We start from the raw sequence: 27,980 nt of genomic DNA on the forward strand, positions 1-27,980 counted from the left end.
GCTGATGAAGGTGCAGAAAAAGGTTTCACCAGAAAAGCCACTGTGTTATTATCTTGCTTAAAGCATGACATTTGAACCTTCACATGGAAGCATCAGTTTCTAATGCATTAAACTTTGGGGTTATCTATTGGACAAGTTCTGGTTCTTGTTTTTATTTCTCTTTAGTGATTTGTTGACTATTATGTATTACCAACATATTCACAGCATATATAGCATTTGATTAATATGTGTATTTTGTAGAGATGTTTTATTTAAGCCAACTAAATAATGTCCTTCATACATACTTCCAAATTTAGGACAAATATAGAAAAGTTATTTATGTTAATATCATGTATTATATTGAAGTTGCCAGATCATTTAATTTCCCTGTTTGCTAGAGTTAGAAATGTTTTACATACACCACAAATGACTTGATCTTCCAAGAAATCTTATTTTGTTATTCCAAAAGTATAATAAGGGATTGAGGGCAAGTCTGGGAATATGACAGAGTAACCAGAGCTTAAGCTCACCTTGTCCATGGCTACAACTAGATAACACATTAGTCTAAATAACCCAGAAAATGACCTGAAGACTAGCAGAACAAACTCCACAACCAAAGATAGAGAAGAAGTCTCATTGAAGAAGGTAGAAAGGGCAGAGATGTGAGGGGTAGTGTAGAGCAAGGAGCATGGAAAGGGGGGAGAAACAGATTATCACACCAGGGGGTCCACATAGGGACTCTGAGTCCCTATAACATTTGGCTTTGAAAGTGGAAGGACTAAATTGTGTGAGTTCTTACAACCAGCAGAACTTAAAACCTGGAATTTTAAAAATCATTAACTCAGATATGGAAGAACCCAGAGGGTGATAGGAAGCCAGGTCCCTGCTCCTAGAGAGATAACACAACAAACAGTCAAAGGAGATACAGTCTAGAAGCAGTAGTTTGAAAAACACCTAGTACATATAGGAGGAAGAGTAGTTTACTCATTTCAGAGCACATCATGGAGGGGCAGGGATTGCTAAGGGACTTCTCCAGGAACAAATTTACTGGCAGGCACAATCTCCCTTCTCTACCCCTCAGAATAAACACATGGCCACCTGCAGGAACCAGTGCTGAACTGGCATTCACTAACTTTCTTACACCTGGCCCTACCCCCTCACACTTTGGCAGATACACCCTTTCTGGTCACTTTTGCCTCAATCCCAGTGTTGTGGGCCCAGAAGACCTGTGCAAAGCTTGCTAACACCTTGTCTCCTGACCTGCATGCTTTGTGAAGCCTCAGTCCCACTGGTGGTGGAGACAGCTGGCCCTATAGAAGCCTGAGGCACACCTTGTTAAAATTGCATGCCCTACCCCATCCAGGGACCAAACACTGCCCATAATTATCAAAGAGAACCTCTGCAAACAATTGGACCGAAGGAGAATGTGGCCAGGGCACAACAGCAGTGTGCACACAACACATGCAGGAGACATCGCCTGAAATGCCAGGTTCTCCTGAACAAGGGACACTACACTACAGGGCACAAAGGACCTCATCTTCATAAGGCCATTACTTTCAAGAGCAGGAGATACAGCTGACCTTCTTTTTTTTTTTTTAAGGTTTTACTTATTTATTTGACAGACAGAGATCACAAGTAGGCACAGAGGCAGGCAGAGAGAGAGGAAGGGAAGCAGGCTCCCCACTGAGCAGAGAGCCTGATGTGGAGCTCGATCCCAGGACCCTGAGATCATGACCTGAGCCGAAGGCAGAGGCTTTAACCCACTGAGAGACCCAGGCCCCCCTATAGCTGACCTTCTTAACAGATAGCAACAGATAGAGAGTTAAGCAAAATTAAGAGACAGAGGAACATGTCCCAAATGAAAGAACAAGACAAAACTACAGCAAGAGACCTATGCAAAAAAATGTATAAATAATATGCCTGATAGAGAATTTAAAGTAATGATCATAAAGATACTCACTGGACTTGAGAAAAGAGTGGTGGATATCAGTGAGATCCTTAACAGAGTGATTAAAAAAAAAAAAAAAGAACCAGTCAGAGATGAAAAACACAATACATGAAATTAAAAATATACTAGAAGAAATAAGTAGAAGACTATAGGAAGCAAAGGAGCAAATGAGTGACCTGAAAGACAGGATAATGGAAAGTAATCAAGCTGAGCTAGTGAAGGGGAAAAAAATTATGCAAAATGAGAATAGACTTCAGAAACTCAGTGACTTCATTAAGCATATTATTTGCCTTTTAGGGATCCCAGAAGAAAAAGAGGGAGAAAAGAAGGCAGAAATTTTATTTGAAGAAATAATAGGTGAAAATTTCCCTAATTTGGGAAAGGAAACAGATATCCAGATGCAGGAGGTACCGAGATCCTCTGACAAAATCAACCCAGTGAGATCTGCACCAATACAAATAGTAGTTAAAATGGCAAAAAGTGGTGGTAAAGAAAGAACTTTAAAAGCAGCATTAGAAAAGAAGATAGTTACATACAAGGGAAATCTCATAAGTCTATCTATGGATTCTTTCAGCAGAAATTTTGCAGGCCAGAGGCAGAGGGACTGGAGTGATATATTCAAAGTGCTGAAAGGAAAAAAATCTGCAGCCAAGAATACTCTATCGAGCAAGGCTCTCATTCAGAATAGAAGGAGACATAAAGATTTTCTCGGACAAATAAAAGCTAAAGGGCTTTATGACCACAAAACCAGCCCTACAGAAATGTTAAAGGGGACTCTTTTAGTGGAAAGGAAAGACCATAAGTATGAGTAAGAAAAGTAGGAAACATAAAAGCAGTAAAAATAAGTGTATCAGTCAAGGGATTCACAAAATAAAAGGATGTAAAATATAACACCATATATCTAAAATGTGGAGTGGGGAGAGAATAGTAAAGAACAGTTTCAAACTTAAGAGACCATAAACTTAATATAGACTGCTATATGCAGAAGATATTGTATATAAACCTAATAATGGTAACCATAAATCAAAAACCAAGGATAGATATGCAAAAAATAAAAAGGAATCAAAATATATCACTAAAGAATATCAGCAAACCACGAAAGAGCATAAAAGAATAAAGGAGCAGAGAAGAACTACAAAATCAACCACAAAACAAGAAACAAAATATCAATGAATCCATATCTGTCAATAATTACTTTTGAATTTAAGTGGACTAAACACTCCATCCAAAAGACATAGGGTGACAGAATGGATTAAAAACAAGACCCACCTTGGGCGCCTGGGTGGCTCAGTGGATTAAGCCGCTGCCTTCGGCTCAGGTCATGATCTCAGGGTCCTGGGATCGAGTCCCGCATCGGGCTCTCTACTCAGCGGGGAGCCTGCTTCCTTCTCTCTCTCTCTGCCTGCCTCTCAGTGTACTTGTGATTTCTCTCTGTCAAATAAATAAATAAAATCTTTAAAAAGAAAAAAAAAACAAGACCCACCTATATACTGTCTATAAGAGACTCATTTCAGACCTAGAGACACATGTAAATTGAAAGTATGGGGATGGAGAAACATTTATCATGCAAATGGATGTTAAAAAAAAAAAAAAGCTGGGTAGCAATACTCATTTTGGACAAAATAGACTTTAAAAAAAAACTGTAATAAGAAACAAAGGACACTATATAATAATAAAGGGGACAATCCAACAAGAATATATAACAATTCTCAGTATTTATACACCCAACACAGGAGCACCAAAATACATAAAAACAGTTAATAACAAACATCAAGAAACCAATCAGTAGTAATATAATAATAGTAGAGGACTCTAACACTCCACTTACACTAGTGCACAGATCATCCAAACAGAAAATCAGTAAGAAAATAGTGGCTTTGAACAACACACTGGAACAGATGGATATAGCACATATATTCAGAACATTCCATCCCAAAATAGAATACACATTTTTTTTCCAAGTACACACGGTACATTCTCCAGAATAGGTCACATATTAGGCTGCAAAAAAGGGCTCAACACATGCAAAAAGATCAAAATTATACCATGCATCTTTGTTGACCACAAAGTTATTAACCTAGAAATCACAAGAAAAAATCTGGAAAGAGCACAAATATATGGAGATTAAATAAAATGCGACTAAATAATGAATGGGTCAACAAGAAATGAAAGAAGAAATTAAAAATTACATGGAAACGAAAATATAATAGTCCAAAATCTTTGAGATGCATCAAAAGTGGTTCTAAGAGAGATTTTATAGCAATACAGGTCTACCTCAAGAAGCAAGAAAAATCCCAAATAAAAAACTGAATCTTATACCTAAAAAGGCTAGAAAAATAAGAATGAACAAAACCCAAAACCAGCAGAAGGAAGGAAATAATAATAAATATTAGAGCAATAATAAATAATATGGAAACCAAAAAAGCAAAAATAATAGATCCATGAAACCAGGAGCTAGTTCTTTGAAAAGATCAACAAAATTGATAAACCTTTAGCCAGACTCATTCAAAAGAGAGGGAGAGGGAGGACTCAAAATCATAAATGAAAGAGGAGAAATAAAAAAATGTCACCACAAAAATACAATGACTGGAAGAGAATATCATGAAAAATTATATGACAATAAATTGTACAACCTAAGAGAAATAGTTAAATTCCTAGAAACATATAACCTATCAACATTGAAGCAGGAAGAAATAGAAAATTTGAACAGACCAGTTACCAACAATGAAATTGAATCAGTAATCAAAAAACTCCCAATAAGCAAAGGTCCAGACCAGACAGCTTCACAGGGGAATTCTACCAAACATTTAAGGAAGAGTTAATACTGATTCTGAGAGCTTTTCCCTGAAGATCAGGAATATTCTCACCACTTTCATTCAACATAGTGCTGGAAGTCCTAGCTACAATAATCAGACAAAAAAAAAAGAAAAGACATCCATATTGGTAAGGAAGAAGTAAAACCTTCACTATTTGCAGAAGGCATGATATACTATATGGAAAATACAAAAGACTCCACCGGAAAACTACTAGAGCTGATAAATGAATTCAGTAAAGTCAAAGGATGCAAAATCAATGTATAGAAATCTGCTGAATTTCTATGCATTAATAATGAAGCAGCAGAAAGAGAAACAAAGAAAACAATCCCACTTATAATTGCACCAAAAATAAAATACTCCAGAAAATAAATCTCCCAGAAAATAAAATGACAAAGAAATGTATAGTGGGAAATAAATGAAAGAAAATTAAAGACTTGATCCAAGAGATCTGCATCTAAATTCAAAAAGAACAGAGAAAATGGTGTGCTAGAAATTACCAAAAAAAAAAAAAAAAAAAAAATTCCAAACTGAGGTAAGTCTAAAGATGGGAAATTGCCTCTGAGTGTCCAGCAAAATGAGTAACAACAAAAAGACTCAGATAAAAGCACATCATCCTGAAATTTCAGAACAATGTGAATATTAACACTATTATCAACAATAACAAACTTCATTAGAAAATAAATGTGGAGGCACATGGGTGGGCCAGTCAGTTAAGCATCTGCCTTTGGCTCAAGTCATGATCTCAGGATCATGGGATCAAGCCTGGGATCGAACTCCCAGGCTCCCTGCTCAGCAGGGAATTCTGCCTCTCCCTCTCCCTTTGCCCCAGCCCCCTGCTCATTTTCTCTCTCTCTCAAATAATAAAATCTTTTAAAAAACGTAATCGTGACTTTCTAGGTGAATATTTATGGTGTCTGACTAGAAAAAACAACGAAAATCTGCCAGAAAGTTTGCTTTGCATCGGCTCAAGGATTAATACTACCACAGGTCCCCATACATGCAACCTCCTGTTCTATCTTACTAGCTGGTAGTCAAGTGTCCCGATTAACTGGACAACATCATTAGTCAGCTGACATTTGAAATTCAGTATTTTAGGAGTATCAATGTAGGATGTGTGAAAGCATGGGTCATATGTGAGATAATTATTTTACAGAAGTTAAGGATGGTCTGTAATAATAACACTAACAGTTACTGAATTACTGCATTCCAAGTGCTTTCCTTGATTTATTCCCAAAGATGAACCTTGTCTATCATCAGCTCCATTTTACAGATGAAGAAATTGAGGTTTAAAGAAGCCAGGCAACTTTCTCAGAGTGCTATGGCTCAGATTAGAATGCAGACAGTGTAGTTTTAGAGCCTGCGCTCTGGACTACTGTTCTCTTCTGCCTTAATACCTACTTAGAGAAATGTTGAAGGGGATAGAAATTTGGAAAATCAAGGAGGAAAGAAGTCTTCTCTGGTGGAGGTTGTGGTAGAATAAAGTGGAGTAATGCCAGACAGCAGGAGTCAGGAGGGAGAGGAGGCAATGCGTCAGAATTGAGAACTCAAAAGAATTGAGAACTGATGTGATTTCATTAATGATTCATTTAACTTATAGAGATATGCTGATAAGCTCCTTTACTGAATAGGGCAAGAATATTGGCATCAAAATGGATCTTTCTTCTGAGACTCTCCCTTCATCCCTTTCATGTCTTTTTACTGCCATTTCTTTGACTTCTCATTCCCTTTTATCACCAGGCTTCACATTGCAAGCAGAGAAACCCAGGCTTGGCTTCTTCTGTTTTAACTTTCCTTCGTTTATATTTGCCCCCGGGAGTCTTGGCAACTAGGCACGGTGACGGTGACAGCAACCTGAAGGCAAAGAGGACCTGGTTCTCCCTCCCACCCCCGGCCTCATTAAATATGGTGCAGTTCCTACCAAGAGGGCTGGGGGTGGAGGCTGTGTGGGCAAAAGACACAGCTTCCAAATGTTCCTGTAAATATTCATAAAAACATGTCAGTGTTGCTAAACCCACAGCAAACGATAATCATCCATCCCCCTCCACCCTGCATCTTTTTGCTGTTAATCCTTTTGTCCATGTTGAAATCCTTCCCACAATTGCTTCTTCATCTAGCCCTGTGTTTTTGAATTGCTGCTAGCAACCCCAGCCTTTGCAGCCCTTCATGCAAGTCTGTGGCACCATTTTAAAAGCAGTGGTCCTCTGCTGCCAACAAGGGATGTAAATGACATAAGCCATCCTAGGGATGTTGCTTCTTCTCATCTTGATTCCTTACTCTTGGGGAACACAGCAATTATTCTGCCCAGGAACTGATGGGAATTTCTGAGCAACCTGGCACATCTGAAACATTTTTCTGACTCATTGAGCTGGCATATACTGCTAGATCAGCACTGGCCCTGCTCCACACAGCCTGTCACCAACAGTGGGTGTTGTTGTAAGCACTAGTTTTGATTGTGGCAAGATGGGCTCTCTGACTCTCCTCTTGTTCTGTTGAGTTCAGAAAAGGCATCTGGACTCCATTCACATTACATTTGACAGGAGTCCAAAACCTAAATGAATGTTGCTAATAAAGAACTGTAAGGAAAAAACATGTTGAGAACTACTGAGTGTATTCAACACATCAAGCTTGGAGCAGGGGGAAGGGGAGGAGAATGAATGCACTGGGTTAGGATCACCAACTGGAGGGCGAGAGCTCCGGGCTCTGTTCCTGGCTCTATCCAAGAATTGTGCCTCAGATTGCCTTCTTTAAATTGAGAGTGCTTTATGGTACGATAGAGATTCCACATAACCTTGCATATGTTTAACTCCGCTGTTGGTCAACTAAGTCTCAAATGAACTAGTATTAATTGAACAACCACTCTGTGTCTAAGTCAATGGCTGCCAAGGGGTAGCTTTAGCTCCTGCATAATCTTTACTGGCTCCTTCTCTCCAAATTCTTTGATCTGGATAACTGGTATGTCCTCTTTTTTTTATATAGCACATTCAAACTTGGCCTATACCCAGGTCCCTTTTATCTTTCACAGGCATATCTTTTGTATTTCAAACTCTATCTTGGTCTCAGAAGACAAATGCACAGAAGAGGGTGGGTTTTTTGTTGTTGTTTTTGGTTTTTTTAAGATTTTTTACTTATTTATTTGAGAGAGAGAGAGAGAGAGAGAGAACATGAGCAGGGGGAGGGGCAGTGGGGAAGAGAGAAGCAGACTCCCCACTGACCAGGGGGCCCCCATACAGGTATCAATCCCAGGACCCTGTGATCATGACCTGAGGTGAAGGCAGACATTTAACCACCTGAGCCACACAGGTGACACAAGAAGTCACCTAAATGTTGACTAAATGTCTAAATGGAGTTGGTCAGAGTTGGCTGAAAAATGTAAATACATGTAAACTTTAAGTATCAACAAAGACCCCCTGGACAGTGATTATTTTCTGTACTATCTTCTAAATATGATTTATCTGCAAAATATACATATACCACAGTAACTAAATGAGGAAACTTTTAAAAGACTATCTTAAGTTTTAGGATAATTATATTATTATAATTAAAATTCTCCTTTCAAGTAACGTTTAGCTAAAATAGAATAAAATAAAATGATGGAATCTACATCACCTTAAATTGATAAAAATCATATTATCTGTATGTGAAACATTGCCTGCCTTTATGTTATCTAATATAGAGGAAATATGCCTTGGTCGTTAAGAAGTGGTGTCACATGGGGTGCCTGGGTGGCTCAGTGGGTTAAGCCTCTGCCTTTGACTCAGGTCATGATCTCAGGGTCCTGGGATCGAGTTCCGCATCGGGCTCTCTGCTCGGCAGGGAGCCTGCTTCCTCCTCTCTCTCTCTCTGCCTGCCTCTCTCCTACTTGTGATCTCTCTCTGTCAAATAAATAAATAAAATCTAAAAAAAAAAAAAAATGGTGTCACATGAATAAGAAACAAATATTCCTGCTGAATATTTTTAACTGCTTTGTCCGGAGAAAATTTCAACCATCTAAGTTTTTGCAGAAATGTTATGATTAAAAAGTATGTTTTTAAATGGATTACCAGCTTGTGCTATAATGTTATGATTATATTTGTGTTAAGACTCTTTAGTTTTAGCCCATACCTCTGAGACCTTAACCAATCTACTCTGAAGACCAGGAAAAGTAGAAAAACCAAAACCAAAACAAAAAAACTACAAATAATCTAATGCTGCTCTTGGTGGATTATTTTACGGTAGATAACCATGTCAACAGCTTTTCTGCCCAACAGGTGAAACACTGGGCCCGGAATTCAGAGTTGTGATGTGTCAAGCAAACATATAATACACAGTGTTGATGGAACATATAATAAAGTATTAGCATATTATTTTGGGATAATAGAAGGTTGCCCTTTTTGAGGATGGAATTTCTATGCTTACATGTAACCATGTATAATTTACCCTATCTGAACAAGCAAGGACTGGAGCACAACATTCACCTGCAAATATCCCTATAGGTAAAAAGTTTCAGTAAAGTTGGAAAAATATATTGGCTGACTTAAAGGGGAGAATAGTAATGAGTGCAATTGCACATGTGTTAAGTTCCAGGTGTTGGTGAAGCAGTCAAACATCAAAGACCCTGCAGTCATCTAGAAAGGTAAAATTACAGGTTGAGGGATAGATTTGGGATTCAGCTGCTGAAACTGTGTGAGCTGAGCTCTTAGAGAAGGAGCATATGCAGGACAGAACAAGAGTCAAATGACCTGAAGCTTGTGAGATTCTTACGGCTATAAGTCAAGAAGGAAGTTGACAGAAATGTGGAGACAAGTCAAGGAAGAGGAGAACTGAAGAATGAATCTCATATTTGGATTAGAGCAGATCACTCATTTAATCATTCAGACATTAAACCAGTATGTAGAGTACTTATTTGTACCTGAACCTGTGTCAGGAGCTGGAGATATAAAGATGGAAGCTGTGTGTCTTGCCTTTTAGTACTGGCATAGAAAACCAAACAATATTACATGAGGTGACAATTGTTTTATTATAGAGATACTCATGGAGAAATTGCATGGAACTTTTGGGGGGAGTCTCCTTCAACCCTTGATTCCCTCCTAATTAACCAAATCCCCTCTCTCCATCCAGACAAATTTTGACATTTTCTATTTCCATTTCTTTTTTTTTTTTTTAAGATTTTATTCATTTATTTGAGAGAGAGAGAGAATGAGAGGGGAGAAGGTCAGAGGGAGAAGCAGACTCCCCATGGAACTGGGAGCCCAATGTGGGACTCTATCCCAGGAGTCCAGGATCATGACCTGAGCCAAAGGCAGTTGCTTAACCAACTGAGCCACCCAGATGGCTCCTACTACTTACATTTCTTTACCTCTTACTCCTCAGCTCACTCTATGGTAACTTTATGCAGCCACCACTCCACCAAAGTTGCTCTCAAGTTTCTCTGCTAAATTCCAGGATAATCTTCAGTCCTTATATGCTTGACCTCTTGGCAGGATTTGATACCTTTAATCATTCTTTCTTTTCAAAATCCTTGCTTTCTTTAGCTTTCTAAGATGACACAATTTCTCCCACTTTATTTATTGAAGACCCTTCTTCCTCTACCCACACCATAAATACCAGGGATCTCTGGAGCTCTCTCTCTTATTGTGTGTATGCAAATTAGTTCTTCACCATATTCATTGTTATTGCTATCATTGTTATTTCATTGTCCTTCCTGCCACTCACTGTAAATTTGCAAGGCCAGGATTATATCACTCCTCTATTTCCAGTGCTAGCCCTAAGCATGACATGAAGTTTGTGCTTAATAAATATTGAGTGTAGCTCCTGGGTGGCTCTGCCAACTCTTGATTTCGGCTCAGGTTATGATCTCAGGGTTGTGGGATCAAGCCCCAGTTCAGGTTCTGCACTCAGCACACAGTCTACTTGAGATTCTCTCCTTCTGCCACTCCCCTCACTTGCTCTCCCTCTCTTTCTCTTTCAAAAATAAATAAATAAATCCTAAAAATAAATAAATATTAATTGAGTAAATGAATAGTTAATTGAGTCTAAGAATCCTTTACCGTAAGGTTGTACTTGAATTGGAGTTTAAAAGAAAAGTGGAAGTATCGAGAAAGAAATAAATGATAGATGATTGTAGACATTTGTGGATTTTGAGCAGATGGGTGATATACCAAGATTTGAAAGTTGGGTAACTCCAGTGGCAGTGTTGGGGAAAGATAGGAGAAGGGGGTTCAGGGCAACTAATATTGCCATATTTTTAGCAAGAAGGCCGATGGTTATAGATAAAGTAAAAGGTAATGAATGGTTCAAGGCACAATCAAGAGGTTGAACCAATAAACATTAAAGATGGATTGGCTACAGGGAGTGACAGAGAGGAATTTTGGATGCCTTGGATTCCTTCACTAGCATAGGAAGCACAGGAGAAAAAGAAATTCGGGAGAAAAGATTAGGACCAAATGAGCCTTGAGTTTTTAAGTGTTCCATTATGGGTGCAGGAGTTAGAATTCATTATAAATTCTAGGAGTTCAGGAACCATGTCAGTTTAATCACATAGTTCATCCTAATGTTGGTGCTTGATAAATTCCTTTGATGGTATTGATGGAATACCACATTGCCAATACTGCATTACAGCTCCATCTAGGGGATCCCATTTATACAAAGATGTGTGTTTATTTACTCATCCTTGTGGGGCTTTATGACTAGGTTGCCCTTTAGATGAACATTATCTATTTTTGCAGATGCTGTTTCAAAATTGATTAGTTCTCCGACCCGCCCACTGGAATCATCCAACCTATTGAAGAAGCAGAATGGGATGTGGATTATAGGGTTTCAGATAACACCAAGTCCCTTGTGAAAGGTATGTTATTTCATTGCTTTGTTCCGCTTTTGGAAGAGTGTAGCTGTGTTTTCTTTTCTCCAACTGTATAGGTCACAGCAATTTTTTTTTCCACCGGGAATTACAAGCTATACGGAAGATTTCCAGAGTAGAATCACAGTCTCACACAAATGCTAAATACAACTAATCAGGGCCTGGAAGGTACACAGAGGGTAATTAGTAGGTTATATTTGGGTCAGCACTAAGGTCATTTATGAGATACTACAAGAAAAAGACTTTGTCTTTCTGTAGGGAAAAATAGAAATATATTCATCTTGTACATTGTAATAGATGCATAAAAATGGGTTAAAGGCATTTTTGGTAATTTCACATGTATATGTATCTCTGTATGTAAGGTGGTTTTAAAGTACAAACTGAAACGTTTTACCATATTCTTTTTTTTTTTTTTAATTTTACTTATTTATTTGAAAGACAGAGATCACAAGCAGGCAGAGAAGCAGGCAGAGAGAGAGAGTGGAGGAAGCGGGCTGTTTGTGGAGCAGAGAGCCCGATGCGGGGCTCGATCCCAGGACCCTGGGATCATGACCTGAGCTGAAGGCAGAGGCTTTAACCCACTGAGCCACCCAGGCACCCCCGTTTTACCATATTCTTAATGAGTATTAAAATTGGTAACAAGAAATTGCGTAAATTTTCCCACTATGCTATAACTAGTAGCATTGACTGGTAGCATTGCTAGAATTGACGAAAGGGGATGCTCACTCTTAACTTAGTCGGCTTTCCACTACTAAAAAGATATCATTTGGTAGTCTTAAAGCCTTCACTACACAACTATCACTAATGAATTTATAATAGTAGAACATGCCATGTTTATAGTAGATCTTAGTTCATGGCCTATATAGGCTTTTCAGGGCTTCCCTGATTTTTTTTTTTTTAATTTCTTTTCAGTGTTCCAGAATTCATTGTTTATGTACCACACCCAGTGCTCCATGCAATACGTGCCCTCCACAATACCCATCACCAGGCTTACCCAACCTCCCACCCCTCTCCCCTCCAAAACCCTCAGTTAGTTCCTCAGAGTCCACAGTCTCTCATGGTTCATCTTCCCCCTCCAATTTCCCCCAACTCCCTTCTCGTCTCCATCTCCCCATGTCCTCCATGTTATTCCTTATGCTCCACAAATAAGCGAAACCAAAAATTAACAAGACAGTAAACAACATGTGTTGGAGAGGATGTGGAGAAAGGGGAACCCTCTTACACTATTGGTGGGAATGCACGTTGGTGCAGCCACTTTGGAAAACAGTGTGGAGATTCCTAAGAAATTAAAAATAGAGCTTCCCTATGATCCTGCAATTGCACTACTGGGTATTTACCCCAAAGATACAGATGTAGTGAAAAGAAGGGCCATCTGCACCCCAATGTTCATAGCAGCAATGGCCATGGTTGCCAAACTGTGGAAAGAACCAAGATGCCCTTCACCAGACGAATGGATAAAGAAGACGTGGTCCATACATACTATAAAGTATTGTGCCTCCATCAGAAAGGCTGAATACCCAACTTTTGTATCAACATGGACAGGACTGGAGGATATTATGTTGAGTGAAATAAGTCAAGCAGAGAGAGTCAATTATCATACGGTTTCGCTTATTTGTGGAACATAAGGGCTTCCCTGACTTTTATGAACACTAAATGAGAGAAGATAGTGTTAATTCAAAGTGTGAATGTAAGATACATATTTAGGAATTGTTGAATATAGTGTAAGTTTATCATATTGGTGAATTACAGGAATAGGTTAAAATAAAAGCCATTAAAAAAAAAATCTCTTCTTCACATACTCACATAAGGATCTCATTTATACCCACTGTTTCAACCACCACCCTCCTGGAACATAGTTCTCCTTACTTTCTCTATCTAGGTCAGACCATCTCTCTTAAACTCTAGATACACAGATCCAACTACCTTCTATATCTACATCAATTTCTGTCCAAATCCACAACCTTATCAATATCTTTACATTTAAGTATATTCAAAGTTAAGCTCATTATCTTCTCCGATAAACCTCTCCTCCTTCTTGCTGAACTTTCAAATGAGCCAAATGTTCGGATCTGGGTATCATCCTCCTTTCCTCTCTCTCCATCACTACTAGTGTATAAACAGTCACTTCTTATAATAATTTAGCTTATAAATATCTATGGAAACCATTCCTTTTATTCCCTCTGCCACTGTCTTAATTCAGGTCTTCATGATTTTTTTCCCCCTGAATGACTCCAATGATCTCTTAATGGGTATCTTAGCTTCAGTCTTTTCTTTTTTTTTTTTTTTTTTTTTTAAAGATTTTATTTATTTATCAGAGAGAGAGAGAGAGAGCACAGACAGACAGAATGGCAGGCAGAGGCAGAGGGAGAAGCAGGCTCCCTACTGAGCAAGGAGCCCGATGTGGGACTCGATCCCAGGACGCTGGGATCATGACCTGAGCCGAAGGCAGTGGCTTAACCAACTGAGCCACCCAGGCATCCCAGCTTCAGTCTTTTCTGATCTCTCTTTAATTCATTCTTTGAATTTCTACCAGACAGAGTATTTTAAAATACAAATCTGGCCATGTAACTCCCCTCCTTAAAATCCTGGTCTGTTTCTCTTACCCTTAAAAGATGAACCTGAACTTCTACTAATCACATAAAGTAGAAGGCATCAAGCATGAGTGCTCTTAACTTTATTGAACTCTTCCCGTGTGTATACGTATTTTCAACTATTCCTATCTTTGCCTTCCCATCTTCCTTCTTTCTGGCCAAGGCAAAGTTCTGGGCCCTTGATCTGTGTGCTTTTGCTCTCTGCTTCCTCAGCTCTCAGACCATCATTTGTAGCCATTCTCCTCATTCTCTACTTCTCTGCCACCTCATTCCTCTTAATATACAGACATGTCCAAGTTTCCTTGATTTTAAACAAACAAAAATCATTCCTCAGATGCAACAAGGTCAAAACAGAACTCACCATTTCCCCATACCATACCATCTATGGTTAACTGATTTTTGTCCTTCAAAACAGAGCTTATGTTGTACTCTCCATGCTCACTCTGTGTTATTATATCATTTTGAATATTTACCTATAAAACACTTCACATATTAGAGTTAACTATTTGTTTGCTTGTCTTTATTAAACTGTGAGCTTCTTGAGTGTGGAAACTGGTATAATTATTATCAGCAATTAATTAATTAATAGTACATATGTCAAAACATAATCTCAGGTCTGAACACTATTATTTTTCTAAAATTTCTATTTTTAGCTCTCATTTTGTCAGAAACTAAATTTAATCAGTCAGGTCTTTACCCACTTCCCTACTCCAGAGAGAACTGTGTGTAGATTCTAGGTAGGTATTGAAGTACTGATGCTGGTGAAGGTGGGGCATGGGGTATGTCTGGGCTCAAGTTGGCCAGGCTGCATCCTCAAAACTTCCCATTCCTGGTTGGTCTTCATTTAATGTACATTCAAATGCCTATACCCTCCTGATCCAGACAACAAGTTGACTTGGCTTTCTCTCAGTTCTCTTCTCTTAAGAGACATGTAACTGGAATTTCTCTGGTTCTTCTCCCCTCCCCCACACCCCCACCCCCAGAGATAAACACAGTGGTTGAGCACTGAGTGGGACCTCATCTCAGGAAATAGTAGTGTCTTAGCTTTCTTAATTTCTGTCTGTCTCTCTCTCTCTTTCTCTGCCCTCTAGAATCAGCTTTTAAATCAAACTGGCTTTGAACTTTGCTTCCAAATCTGTTGGCATAAACTAATTGCCCTGAGTATTTCAGGGATTTGGGTTTTGAAATTCCAAATCCTAGTGTATGACTTTGATCCTTTCTACTCAAAAAAAAAAAAAAAAAAAAAAAAGAATACCTAACTAAAACATAGCCTCACTAATGAAAAACTTTAACTATCGAATGTAAGAGGAGATTCAGCAGTAAGGGACAATTCTTGGGTTGGTTCACAGAGCAGCAATGTCAATGATTTTTCATATTCTTGCCTTTTCTCTTCTTCTTCTCTATCTTCTGTAGTATTGGCTTTTTTCTCAAATTTGTTTCCTCATGATTTCAAGATGGTTGCCTTTCTCTCTTATTATTAGGGAGCAATACTTACCATATATTTTTGTTTTATTTTATTGTATTTATTTATTTAAATTAATTTTTTAAATTTTTAATTCCAGTATAGTTAATATACAGTGTTATATCAGTTTTGGTTGTACAATATAGTGATTCAACAGTTCCATGTATTACTCAGAGTTCATCAAGATAAGTATACTCTTAATCCCTTTCACCAGTTTCACCCATCCTTCCATCCACTCAGTCGCCATCACCTATCCAATGCATTCCCCCCACCCACCCACCTCCCCTTTGGCAGCCATCAGTTTGTTCTCTAAATTTAAGGTTTTCTGTTTTTTGGTTTCTTTTTTTGTCACTCATTTGTTTTGTTTCTTAAATTCCACATATGAGTGGAATCATATGGAATTTGTCTTTCTCTGACTGGCTTATTTCATGTATCATTACTCTCCAGACCCATCCATGTCATTGCAAATGGCAAGATTTCATTCTTTTTTATGCCCAAATAATATTCCATTGTATATATTTATATTATCTCTTTTTTACCCATTCATCAATCAATGGACACTTGGGCTGCTTCCATATCTTGGCTATTTTAAATAATGGTTCTATAAACATAGGGGTACATGAATCCCTTTGAATTACTGTTTTTGTGTTCTTTAGGTAAATACCTAGTATTGCAATTACTGGATCATAGGAAAATTCTTTTTTTAACTTTTTGAGAAACTTCCATACTCTTTCCAGAGTGGCTGCACTAATTTGCATTCCCACCAACAGTGTGTGTTACTTTTTCTCCACATCCTCACCAATACCTGTTTTTTCTTGTGTTGTTAATTTTAGCCATTCTGACAGGTGTGAGGTGATACTTCGTTGTAGTTTTGATTTGTATTTCCTTGATGGTAAGTGATGACGAACATCTTTTCGTATGTCTGTTGTCCATTTGTATGTCTTTTTTGGAGAAATGTCTTCATGTACAGAAATCTCTTGTATTTCTATACACCAATAATGAAGCAGCTGAAAGAGAAATCGAGGAATCAATCCCATTTACAGTTGTAATGAAAACCGTAAGATACCTAGGAATAAACCTGGCCAAAGAGGTAAAAGATGTCTGAAAACTGTAAAACTCTGATGAAAGAAACTGAAGATGACACAAAGAAATGGATTAGAAGAAATGCTCATGGATTAGAAGGACAAATATTATTAAAATGTCTGTATTACCCAGGGCACTGAGTGGCTTATTCACTTGCGCATTCAAATAGTGGTTTCGGCTCAGGTCATGATCTCAGGGTTGTGAGACTGAACCCCACATCAGGCTCATTGCTCTCTACTTAAGATCCTCTCTCTCCCTCTCCCTCTGCCTCTCTCTCTCTCACTCTCTCCCTCTCCCTATCTTAAAAAAAAGTCTGTATTACCGAAAGCAATCTACACATTTTTTAAAGATTTTATTTATTCATTTGACAGAGAGACAGAGAGAGAGCACAAGCAAGGGGAGCAGCAGGCAGAGGGAGAGGAAGAAGCAGCCCCCCACTGAGCTGGAAGCCAATGCATGGCTTAGTCCCAGAACCCTGTGATCATGACCTGAGCTGAAGGCCAGAACTTATCCAACTAAGACAATCAGGTGCACTGCAATCTACACATTTAAAGAAATCCCTATCAAAATATGGACAGTATTTTGCACAAAACCAGAACAAACAATCCTAAAATTTGTATGGAACCGCAAAAGACCCCAAATAGCAAAAGCAACCTTGAAAAAGGAAAACAAAGCTGGAGACATCACAATTCCAGACTTCAACTTATATTACAAAGGTGTAGTGATCACGGGTGCTGGGGTGGCTCAGTTGTTAAGGGGCTGCCTTCGGCTCAGGTCATGATCCCAGGGTGGCCCACATCAGGCTCCTTGCTCGTCAGGAAGCCCGCTTCTCTCTCTCCCACTCCCCCTGCTTGTGTTCCCTCTCTGTGTCTCTCTCTGTCAAATAAATAAATAAAATCTTTATTAAAAAAAAAAAAGTCTTTTGGTACTGGCACAAAAATAGATTCCTAGATTGATAGAACAGAAAAGCCAGAAATAAACCAACAATTATATGGTCAACTAATCTTCGACGAAGCAGAAAAGAATATCCAATGGGGAAAGGACAGTCTTTTCAACAAATGGTGTGGGGAAAATTGGACAACAACATGTCTACAGATATTTTAGAATAAAATAATTAAAAAGCTGACTATAAGCCTTTATTGACCAATATAATTTTCTCCAGAGTAATTAATCAGAAAACCAGACTTTTCTTTAGGAGACCACCCAGATTTCAGTATTCATAGATCCTTTCTCAGGAGCTGGTCTCTAATCTTCTGCCTGGCATATATACACTTGGCAGCCAGCATTACTGGAGCTTAATAGCAGAGGAGGTTGAGAAGGTCTTCTCCCTTTCTACTATAAAAACTTTTTTTCAGTCTTCCTGTTTTTAGTGAGTATTTCACCCCAGCATTCCACCGTACCTAGTGTGCCAAAGTCCCAACCTTATCTGGTTCAATTTCTCTAATGAATAAATAATGTAATATCTCATTATATATACACAAGTATTATACTATCCACATTACTCTTAATGTTGCTCCCTTCCTTTAAAAACTTGTCACAGATACTTTACTATGTCAGTACATGTAACTCTACCTGTTACCTAGAGGCATCATCCTTAAAATGAAAATTTTATCTGAAAATCATGTTACCTCTTTAAACAAAAATTCCCAATCAAGTGGAAACTCATTTGCCTAAAAATTGGTGTGTGATATTCAACAGACCAATCATATCCAACATTATCTTAAACAAGCAGTAATAAATAAAAAATTTTCATAATTTATGTTATGTTTTCATTGATAGAAGTTATATTTATGTTCCTCCAACCCTACCACCTTTCCACTACTCCCCATATTATTACACTCTGAGAACCCAAAATCTTTTCATGAAAAATCCAGTGGGTACCCCCATGCCCCATGCCTCTATTTTAATCCAAATGAAAATTTCCACATAAAGCAATGAAAAAAAATTTTTAAGTAGGAGGGGGTACAGACTATATAAATGTCTTTTAGTCTTTCAACTAAATGTTTGGTTGAGTTGGTTAAGAATTCCTCTCTCCCCAAAACAAAAGAGAAAAAAACAAATTCCAATTTTTCTTTAAAAAACGTCTAATTTTTGCATTGTTTTTTCCTGAGGGGTTTTATTGGTCAAGATGATTGGAGGCAGTCAACAGAATCCACTCTCACTATGTTAAGCAAGTAATTAATATATTCAAGTACATTAGGTAACTTACAGGGAAGACTAAAGAAACATACTTGAAGGTAATAGTCTAAAATTAAATCATGCCAGAGAAGTGGCCTGAAGAAAAACATGCCATTGTAGGGGCACCTGGATGGCTCATTCGGTTAAGCATCTGCCTTCAGTTCAGGTCATGATCCCAGGGTCCTAGGATGAAGCCTTGCATCATTGGGCCCCCTGTTGGACTTCCTGCTCAGCAGGTAGTCTGCTTCTACCTCTGCCCCTCCTGATACCCCCCCACCACAGCTCATGCTTGCTTGCTCTGTCTCTCTCAAAATAAATAAATAATATCCACCACCAGGTGGTGGGTATTAAGGAGGGCACATATTGCATGGAGCACTGGGTATGGTGCAAAAACAATGAATCTTTGAACACTGAAAAAATAAAATTTTAAAAGTTTTAAATTTTAAAAAATTAAAAAGGAAGGAAGGAAGGAAATCTTAAAAACAAACAACCAAAACAAAACAAAACAACACTGCCATTGTACCATTACCCTCCTTGATGCCACTTCTTTGTCAGGAGTTCATCCTTACAGCCACTGATATCCCCAAAGCAGGATACCTCTGACATAGGCCAACAAAATGGAAACTATTCTATTTTGTTGCTCATCTCTAAATTCAAGTCTCACTCAGATGATCTGTGACCTAGATCTAGAGTGGCTGAAGATTTTTTTTTTAATAATAAGTATGTATATCAAATGTTTTCTAAGTTAGGCTGTTCTAAGTGCTTTACAAGTATGAAATCATGAATGCAAACATCACCTCTGCTCTCATCTTTAACAAAAAATTGAAATACTCTTCTTGTCCCTTTAAAATTTCTTTTTTTTATTTTTTCCTTTGGTTTTGTAATTTTTTTCAGCTTTAGTAAGTTATAATTGATAATGCAGTAAACTGCACATGGTTGAAGTATATAATTTGTTTTTTTGACATATTTATGTACTTATGAAACCATTACCATAAAACATCATGATTCTATCCCTAGTCCCTAAAAGTTTCTCCATACCATGTGTAAGCCATTCCACCTCCCTCATATTTCCCTGTCCCAGACAATTACAAAATTGTTTTCTCTTGCTTTAGTTTTCATTTTCCAGAACTTTATATAAATGGAATCATTATGTATTCTTTTTGTCTGGATTCTTTCACTCAGTATAATAATTTTGAGATTAATCCATGTGATTTTACGTATCAACAGTACATTCTTTTTTTTTTCTCAATAGTAGTATTCCATTGTATGGATATAGCATATTACATTTATCCATTTATTATTGATGGGTATTTGGGTTTGTTTCCAGTTTGGGACTATTACAAATAAAGCTTCTATGGATATTCATGTGAAAGTCATTGTAGAGATATATGGTTTCATTTCTCATGGGTAAGTACAAAGAAGTGGAATGGATGGGTAAATAGTAGATGTATAGTCTACTTTTTAATAAGTTGCCAAATTGTTTGCCATAATTGCTATGTCGTTTTACATTAGCACAAGCAGTCTATGACACAGTTCCAGCAACTTCAGCTTCTCCTCAACAGCTAACATGGTCAGTCTTATTAATTTTAACCATTTACTGGGTGCCTATTATAGTTTTAATTTGCATTACCAAATTGATTAGTGATGTTGAGCAGATTTTGTGTGTTTAATTGCCTCCTCTATGTTCTTTGATGAAGTGTCTGTTCAAATCCTTTGCCATTTTTAACTGAGCTGTTTGTCTTAATATAATTGTGATAAGTTCTTTGTTATATAAATGTTTTGCTAATATTTTTTCCTATTCTGTGGCTTGGGTGTTCATTTTCCTAGCATTGTCTTTCAAAGAATAAAAGTTTTTAACTTTTTTGTTTGTAGTTCTATGTTTTTTGTGCAATATCAATGAAATCTTTGTCAAATTAACATATTTTCTATTGTTTTCATCTAGGAATTTTAGTTTTACCTAAAATAGTTTCACCTCTTATATTTAGATTTATGATCCATTTTGAATTAATTTTTACTTATAGTGTGAGATCAGGGTAGAGATTCATTCTTTTGCATGGATAATCCATTTATACTAGCACTGTTTATTGAGAAAATAATCCTTTTCCCCACTGAAATTTCTTAGCATATTTGTCAAAAATTATTTGACCAAACCTAATTATGTCTATCTGCAGAATCTCTGTTCTATTCCATTGAATTACATGTCTGTCTTCATACCAATACCACACTGTCTTGATTATTATAGCTTTATAATAATGCTCCTGGAATCAGATGGTGTTATACTCCAACTTTCTTCTTTCTCAAGGTGTGTATGCATGTGTGTGTATGTGTGTGTGTGTGACTATTCTAGGTTCTTTCCATTTCCATAAAATTTCAGAATCAGCTTGTGAATGTGTATGAAAGTGTGCTGGGTTTTTAATTCTGATTTCACTGAATATATGGATCAACTTGGGTCAAATGTCAAATGACATTTCAAGATGTCATAAATACAGCACAGCTCTCTATTGATTAAGGTTTTCTTTAATTTCTCCCAACAATGTTTTGTAGTTTTCAGTGTATGTATCTTACACATATTTTGACAAATTTATCCCTAAGCATTCCATATCTTTAATGCTATGATAAATGGTATCATTCTTATTTTCATTTCAATTTCTGATTATTTGCTCCTAGTATATAAAAATACAATTGGTTTTTGTATATTGGCATTGTATTCTGCAATGTTTCTAAATTTCCATATTAGTTCTAGTGGCTTTGTAGTCAATTCCATAGTATTTTCAGTATAGATAATCATGTTATCTGTGAATACAGATACCTTTACTTTCTCCTTTCCAGCTTACATACCTATTTTTTTCCTTGCCTGGCTAGAATATCTGCTTTATTGTTGAAGAGAATTGGCAAGGGATCTAGGAATTCTAATTTAGGTAGGCAACAGGGTAAGAATTTCCCATATATGAAAAAAACTAGATAAAAGGGGATGGAGAATCATAAATATGACAACGACTGGGAGAAAGGAGAGATGGGCAGGAAACAGAGAAGGGTGGCAGTTTCCCACGATGTGTTCCTTAATAAATGTATTTTGTACCTGTTTGTGATATATGGGCATTCTCAGGTATAGGCTCCAGCATTGGTCTCTTTTGCAAATGTCAAAATCTGGTGCTCTTACGCATTTAGTAAAGGTAAAAAGGCAGTAATTTATATCATATCATATCACATCATAACATATTATATTAGGGATATAACTGGGCTCATTCTTCATCTGGTTTATCCTTAACTCAAGCCATTGTCCTAAGTCAGCAGCTTCATTGTTGATACACGTCTCTATTCTTACTTATTTACAAAAATTCAATGCTCAACTTTTACCTTTTAAATATGTTGATAACTGAGCAATTTCACACAGTTTTTTTGTGGAGGCCAGATAAGTCATTTGATTTATTCTAATTTTGTTTGCATGTTTATCAGCTAACACATAACGTATGGCTATTAATTACATATTTTGTCTAAAAAAAGTATTTTATCAATTGATTGAGTTGATCAATAAACACACTATGTCATCATATTTACTGAAGTTATTGATTAGAATTAGCTAAATGAATGAAAAAGCCAGAACTGAGATATGTGTTGCATGAAAAAACAAAAAGGGAGGAAATCAGCATCTCTTTTATCTAATTTACACAAAGCCAATATTTTCAAAGCCATACCTGATTACACAGAACTAAAACCTAGAAAGATGAATTCAAAGTGAGTTTAGAATCCAGGTTCCTGACACTCAAACAGGCCAAAGTATTTGAGAAAATTAGTGCTTCTCCAGAGATAAGCCATGACAGGTTGATCGTGACTGAACTTCTCAATGCACCAAATGCACATACAATGTCTCAATGAATTTTCACATTCTGAATTGAAATCTGGTTGTTAATGGCTTTGCTGCATAATATCCACAGAGAAGCCTTGATAGTGAGCAAATGATCAAAATCAACGTCAATGTGCAAAATAATTTAAGTCAAAATACACATGACCCAAACCTTTTAGCAGGTAATGAGTTGTTTTAATCATTTCAAATTATACTTCAGAAAGTTATTCAAAATTCTGAGTTAGTAAAATACCTTTTTTCTTTTAAAATCTTTCTTTTTTCATATTAGCTTGTCAAGGCCAAAATGATATATCGTTATACACCTCAAATATGACTGCTTTTCAAACACAAAATGTCTACAATAAAAATCAGATTTACTTGATTAAATTAATACTAGGGCTTGTGAAGAAAAATTTTTCGATAAAAGACATATTTTAAAATATAGTCGCTGCTTCACACCAGTCACTTTCTATAAAAATCAACACATTTCAAACAAAAGTATTCAAGTATTATGTTCTTAAACCTAACGGCAATGAATTTGGATGTTTTCTCTTATAGTTGTGCTCCCAAATTATGAATGCATGAACATTTGGCCAGTATGAATGGCAGTTCTAGACAAAACAAGCATTATAGTCCTAACGGTTCTAAAAATAGGTAAGCAGTATTCCCACCAATGTGGACACTTTCTCTACTTATACAGTAGCCACAGCCACTCTGAGAACTGTATTTCCCCGGGTGTGGGGGTGACAGGAAGTGACCTGCCCTTCTCTTGACTGTTTTTGACCAAAGCTGTTAGTTCTGCTGCTGCTCTGACAGTATAGTACTTTATGCAGTCACAGATATTTATAAAGCAGAGAGTCCGATGAGGGTTTTTGTCATAAGTTTACTTAATAAATACACAAATAATGTAGGAAAAAGCAGAACAATACAGAAAATCAGAAGAGAGGAGTAATGGGGAGGGAGAGATTAATTGCTGAAGAACATTATAACAAATTAACTTAGAAAAATATAAGCATATGCTTCTTAATAACAAATTTTACATTTTAAATTGTTTTAACTATGATAGCTTGAGTAAGAAAACATAATATGTAAACTGCGTGGGTTTTGTTTTCAAACTCCTTCTGTGGGTAGGGGGTGTTCACACCAGGGTGAGGAAGTTTTATAAACTAGCAGATAAAATGAAAATAGTAAACACCCGCAGTCCTCCAACCAGAGACAATACTTGTGCTGGTTAATTTCTGTTTGCACCTCTAGATCCACTCTCCATAGTTTTTTGCCCTGCTCTATGTGCCAGAAGGCTGATCTCCAAGGAAACTTACTATGTTTCACATATGCTGTGCGCAGTGGGATATCAGATCACAGAATAGGAATAAAACTAGTTTCGTATTTTCCCCAGCTTCAGCTCTGGTTACTGTTCTCTGCTTTTGCCCACCTGGGGACTAAGGCTGGCCACCCTACCCTATGTTGCTAAGTCCCTGGATGGCTCCTAAATCCTGCCCACACTTCTATAAATCATCCCTTCTTTAGACTTTGTTCAGCTAAACCCTATTGGGTGTACCATCAGTGTCCTACTAGGACCCTGATTAGTGGATTACTGTTAATGTGTTTATTTTTTGCCATTTAGTCTTTTAGGTATGTGTTTTCATTTTGCTTTATGTATTATAAGAATTTCTGTTTATTATGGAAAACTCTTTACAAACATCATGTGCAACCTAATTTACTTAACTTTTTGTTGAACTACTCAGATTTTCAATAACATAAACAATGCTGCAAAGAACATCTTTGAATACAAATAATTGTTTTGATTGTTTCCATGGGATGAATTCATAGGATTTAACTACTGGATCAAGAGTAAGAATACATTTTTTTTTAATTTTTTAATATTTTTTCTATTTATTTGACAGGCAGAGATCACAAGTAGGCAGAGAGGCAGGCAGAAAGAGGTGGGGGAAGCGGGCTCTCTGCTGCGGGGCTTGATCCCAGGACCCTGGTATCATAACCTAAGCCAAAGGCAGAGGCTTTAACCCACTGAGCCACCCAGGTGCCCCACATTTACAATTTTTGATATGTGCTTTCACATTGTACAAATTGTCACAGTTACCAGCATAGCATTCATCATGCTACATCCCTGACAGCATTGAATATTATTTTACATCTTTACTAATTTCATAAGTGAAAAGACATCTTTTTTCCATTTGCATTTTTATATTACTTATGAGAGTAAATCTTTTTAATGTTAGTTAGTATTTTTCCTTTATTCTTTTGAGCAGTCGTGTTTGTATTTCTATGTTTTAATTGCTTAAAAAATGCTTTATTCTGGAAAATTTTAAATATAATTTTTTAAAATAGAGAAGATGTTCTAATGACCTTTTTAAAAAGATTTTATGTATTTATTTATTTATTTGACAGATCACAAGTAGGCAGAGAGGCAGGTAGAGAGAAAGGGGAAGCAGGCTCCCTGCTGAGCAGAGAACCCAATGTGGGGCTCAATCCCAGGACCCTGAGATCATGACCTGAAGGCAGAGGCTTAACCCACTGAGCCATCCAGGTGATGAGGGAGCATGGGGCTGGCTGAAGACAAAGCAAAAGCTGGCGCCTTGCACCCCCCTCTCCATCCGCTCCCCCTCTGTCATATGTGTAGCATCCCTCAGGCAGCCCTGACTGCCATGAACAATAAGCAAATAGTTAACTTGCAGAGCTCACAATCCTGCTAGACAGGAGTCTCCCGTGGCTTACAAATGTCCTAAATCTCACTAACAAAGACGATTGATAGCAGGATTGTGACATCCCACCAAAAAGTCTCCCAACTATCTTAATGTTAATGGCTGGTCTAAAGACAACATTGATCCAGCTGCAAGGGCAAGGCCTCCGGTAGGCCTCAGACATCTTGGCACCTTGTAGGCCCTCTTTAGCATATGAAAACTCCGCTGAAACCTCCCTTCCCCTCACCTTCCCCCAACTGCAGGGTACATAACCTGCCATCCCTCACAACCCAGGGCAGCAGCTCTTCCTGCCCGCGGGTCCTGTCCCCGTGTTTTAATAAACCACCATTTTGCACCAAAGATGTCTCAAGAATTCTTTCTTGGTCATCGGCTCCGGACCTCAGCCCACCAAACCTCATCTAGGTTCTAGAGCTTCATCACAGGCACCCCCTGTTCTAATGAACATTTATCTAGCACTAACATCATCAATACTTACACTGCCTTGGAAAAATTCTTAAACATTCCTAAAGATAAAGAGCACAAAGCAGGATTCTGTAAAAAGCTAGTGTTACACCATGGGCATTCTAAGGCCCAGGCCCTAGTGCCAGTCACTCTCTACTAGATTAGCTGCTTTACATCCTGTTCCCACTTAAGCCTCTCATAGTTCTTCATGCCCAGCAGGATGTTCATTTACAGATTCATTCAGGGTTACCTGCTACCCATTCAAGAGCTAAACCTAGGCTCAGAGATGAGGCCGAAGTTTCCTGACTAATGAGAACCAGCTTTAAAGGAACAGCTGGCTACTCTTCCATAAAGAAATGCAATGGCTTTAAAAACAGGCAAAGCCACTCATCCCCAAGAATGGCCACTCTCCTATTTTGGTCTTTTTTCTCCTCTTTTCATCTTAGAATGAAAAAAATTTGAGCCAAAATGAGACCCTGTGGCTACTCCAAACCCCTCGAGCCATCCCCTGCACTACCTTTATGGTGCTGATGATAAAGAAAGGAGGGGAGAGGAAGGTCAAAGGGATAAAAGCCACCCCAGTGGCTTCCTGGCCTTGCCTTGCCTCAGGTGGGGCCTGACATCTTCCCAACTGACTGTGGAAAATGCTAGGCATTTGAGATGGCAGGAGCCAAGAGGAAAGAGAAAACTCTGGTTGAAAAGCCTTTTTCCCAGTACCCTGGAGAGGTGAGGAAGGCCAGAGTACTAGGTGGGAAATCACGGGCCCATTGTTTCCAGACAAGGGCCAGGCTGAATGGAGACCTTTCTGATGCTAATTATTTTTTGCTTAGATTCTTCCTTCCTTGGAGGGGAGAATCCTGGCTACCAGGAGAGACAGAACCCTCCAGCTTTATTGGTCAGCTTTATTTACTGTTTGTCCTAAGGATATTTAATGAGGGTTTCAGATCTCTTGACCTGGAAAAGCCAGGATTCTGGGCAAATCCCAGCTGGAAACAGGCAAGAATGCCCTCAAGTTCTGGCTCTCATACCAGTTTCTCATCTTAACTCTTTATAACTTGTGTGATCTTCAGCAGTCACACATCAAAGACTGATGGAGAGGGCTCAAGAAGGTAAGATAACACAGGTGAAGTGAATGGCACAGAATCTAGCACATCGGAAGCATTCCATAAATATTAGCAGCTGCTGCAAGACATTCTCTTCCATTTTCTGAAAAAGGAGTGGAAATAATTCCAACAAAAGCCTCCCTAGTCACCTCCTAACCCATTGCCTTACCTGACTGCACTGGCCACACTGCCCTGGCCACCTTCTTCCCCTAGACGGTGACCTTGAATTATAACCCTCTTGCTGGTGATTTCAAGGTTCACAGAGAGGCAAAGGGGACTGTGGAGTCCAAGGCCTTTCCCAGATGGGAACCAGAGTAGATGGATATTGACAATTTGATGGAGAAGCCAGAAAACTACTAGAAGAAGAGTAGCACCCCTCTGAAAGGCTGCTTTACTTCATGATGCAGCATGGTGGGGCTGAACGCACACCCTGAAGATGACCATCCTGGGTTCTGCAGGGGCTCTGCCACTTACCAGCTGTGTGCTCTGGGGCATATCTCTACTTCTCAGGCCTGTGCTTTCTCATCAGCTGTTGCCCTGGACCAGGCCTCATGGGGCTGTCAGTTGCAGGAAGAGCAGAGTGAGTCTTTATGGCGTCTAGTACTAAAAGTGAGGACATCAGCAATCCTGGATCCTTTGCTGCAACCTTTGTGAGCAGGAGCAAGAGTGTGTGCTCCTTGGCGTGTATGCTGCTTGGAGGTAGTGATGCTATAGCGATCTAGGAATGGCCCAGCAGGTAGATAACCAGGTAGACTGCCAGGTGTCAGCACAGTCAAGATGCCTACAGAGAACTTATAGCTCTTTAGGAGTGGGAGTGGGCTTGAAGGGTGGGTAGTTTTAGCTCTGGTTGCAGTGGACATCTGAGGCAATGCAACCTTCTCCCTGTAGCTCCTCTATCATCACATATAGAGCGCCACAATCCAAGGCTACCAGGTTGCAGGGCGTATTGCATCCCTCTCCCTGCACGCACCTGTATT

General features: G+C 38.3%; 1 long non-coding RNA gene across 1 annotated transcript in view; it reads left to right on the forward strand.

Moving 5' to 3' along the window:
• The window catches only part of LOC116589995, a 113,586-nt gene that overhangs the window by 16,922 nt on the left and 68,684 nt on the right, over positions 1-27,980 (forward strand). Inside the window, exon 3 of the long non-coding RNA XR_004285470.1 lies at positions 11,448-11,566. This is a non-coding gene — a long non-coding RNA (uncharacterized LOC116589995). The remainder of the gene's footprint in view (positions 1-11,447; positions 11,567-27,980) is intronic.

Source organism: Mustela erminea, chromosome 5 (genome assembly GCF_009829155.1).
Source record: "Mustela erminea isolate mMusErm1 chromosome 5, mMusErm1.Pri, whole genome shotgun sequence".
Taxonomy (NCBI): domain Eukaryota; kingdom Metazoa; phylum Chordata; class Mammalia; order Carnivora; family Mustelidae; genus Mustela; species Mustela erminea.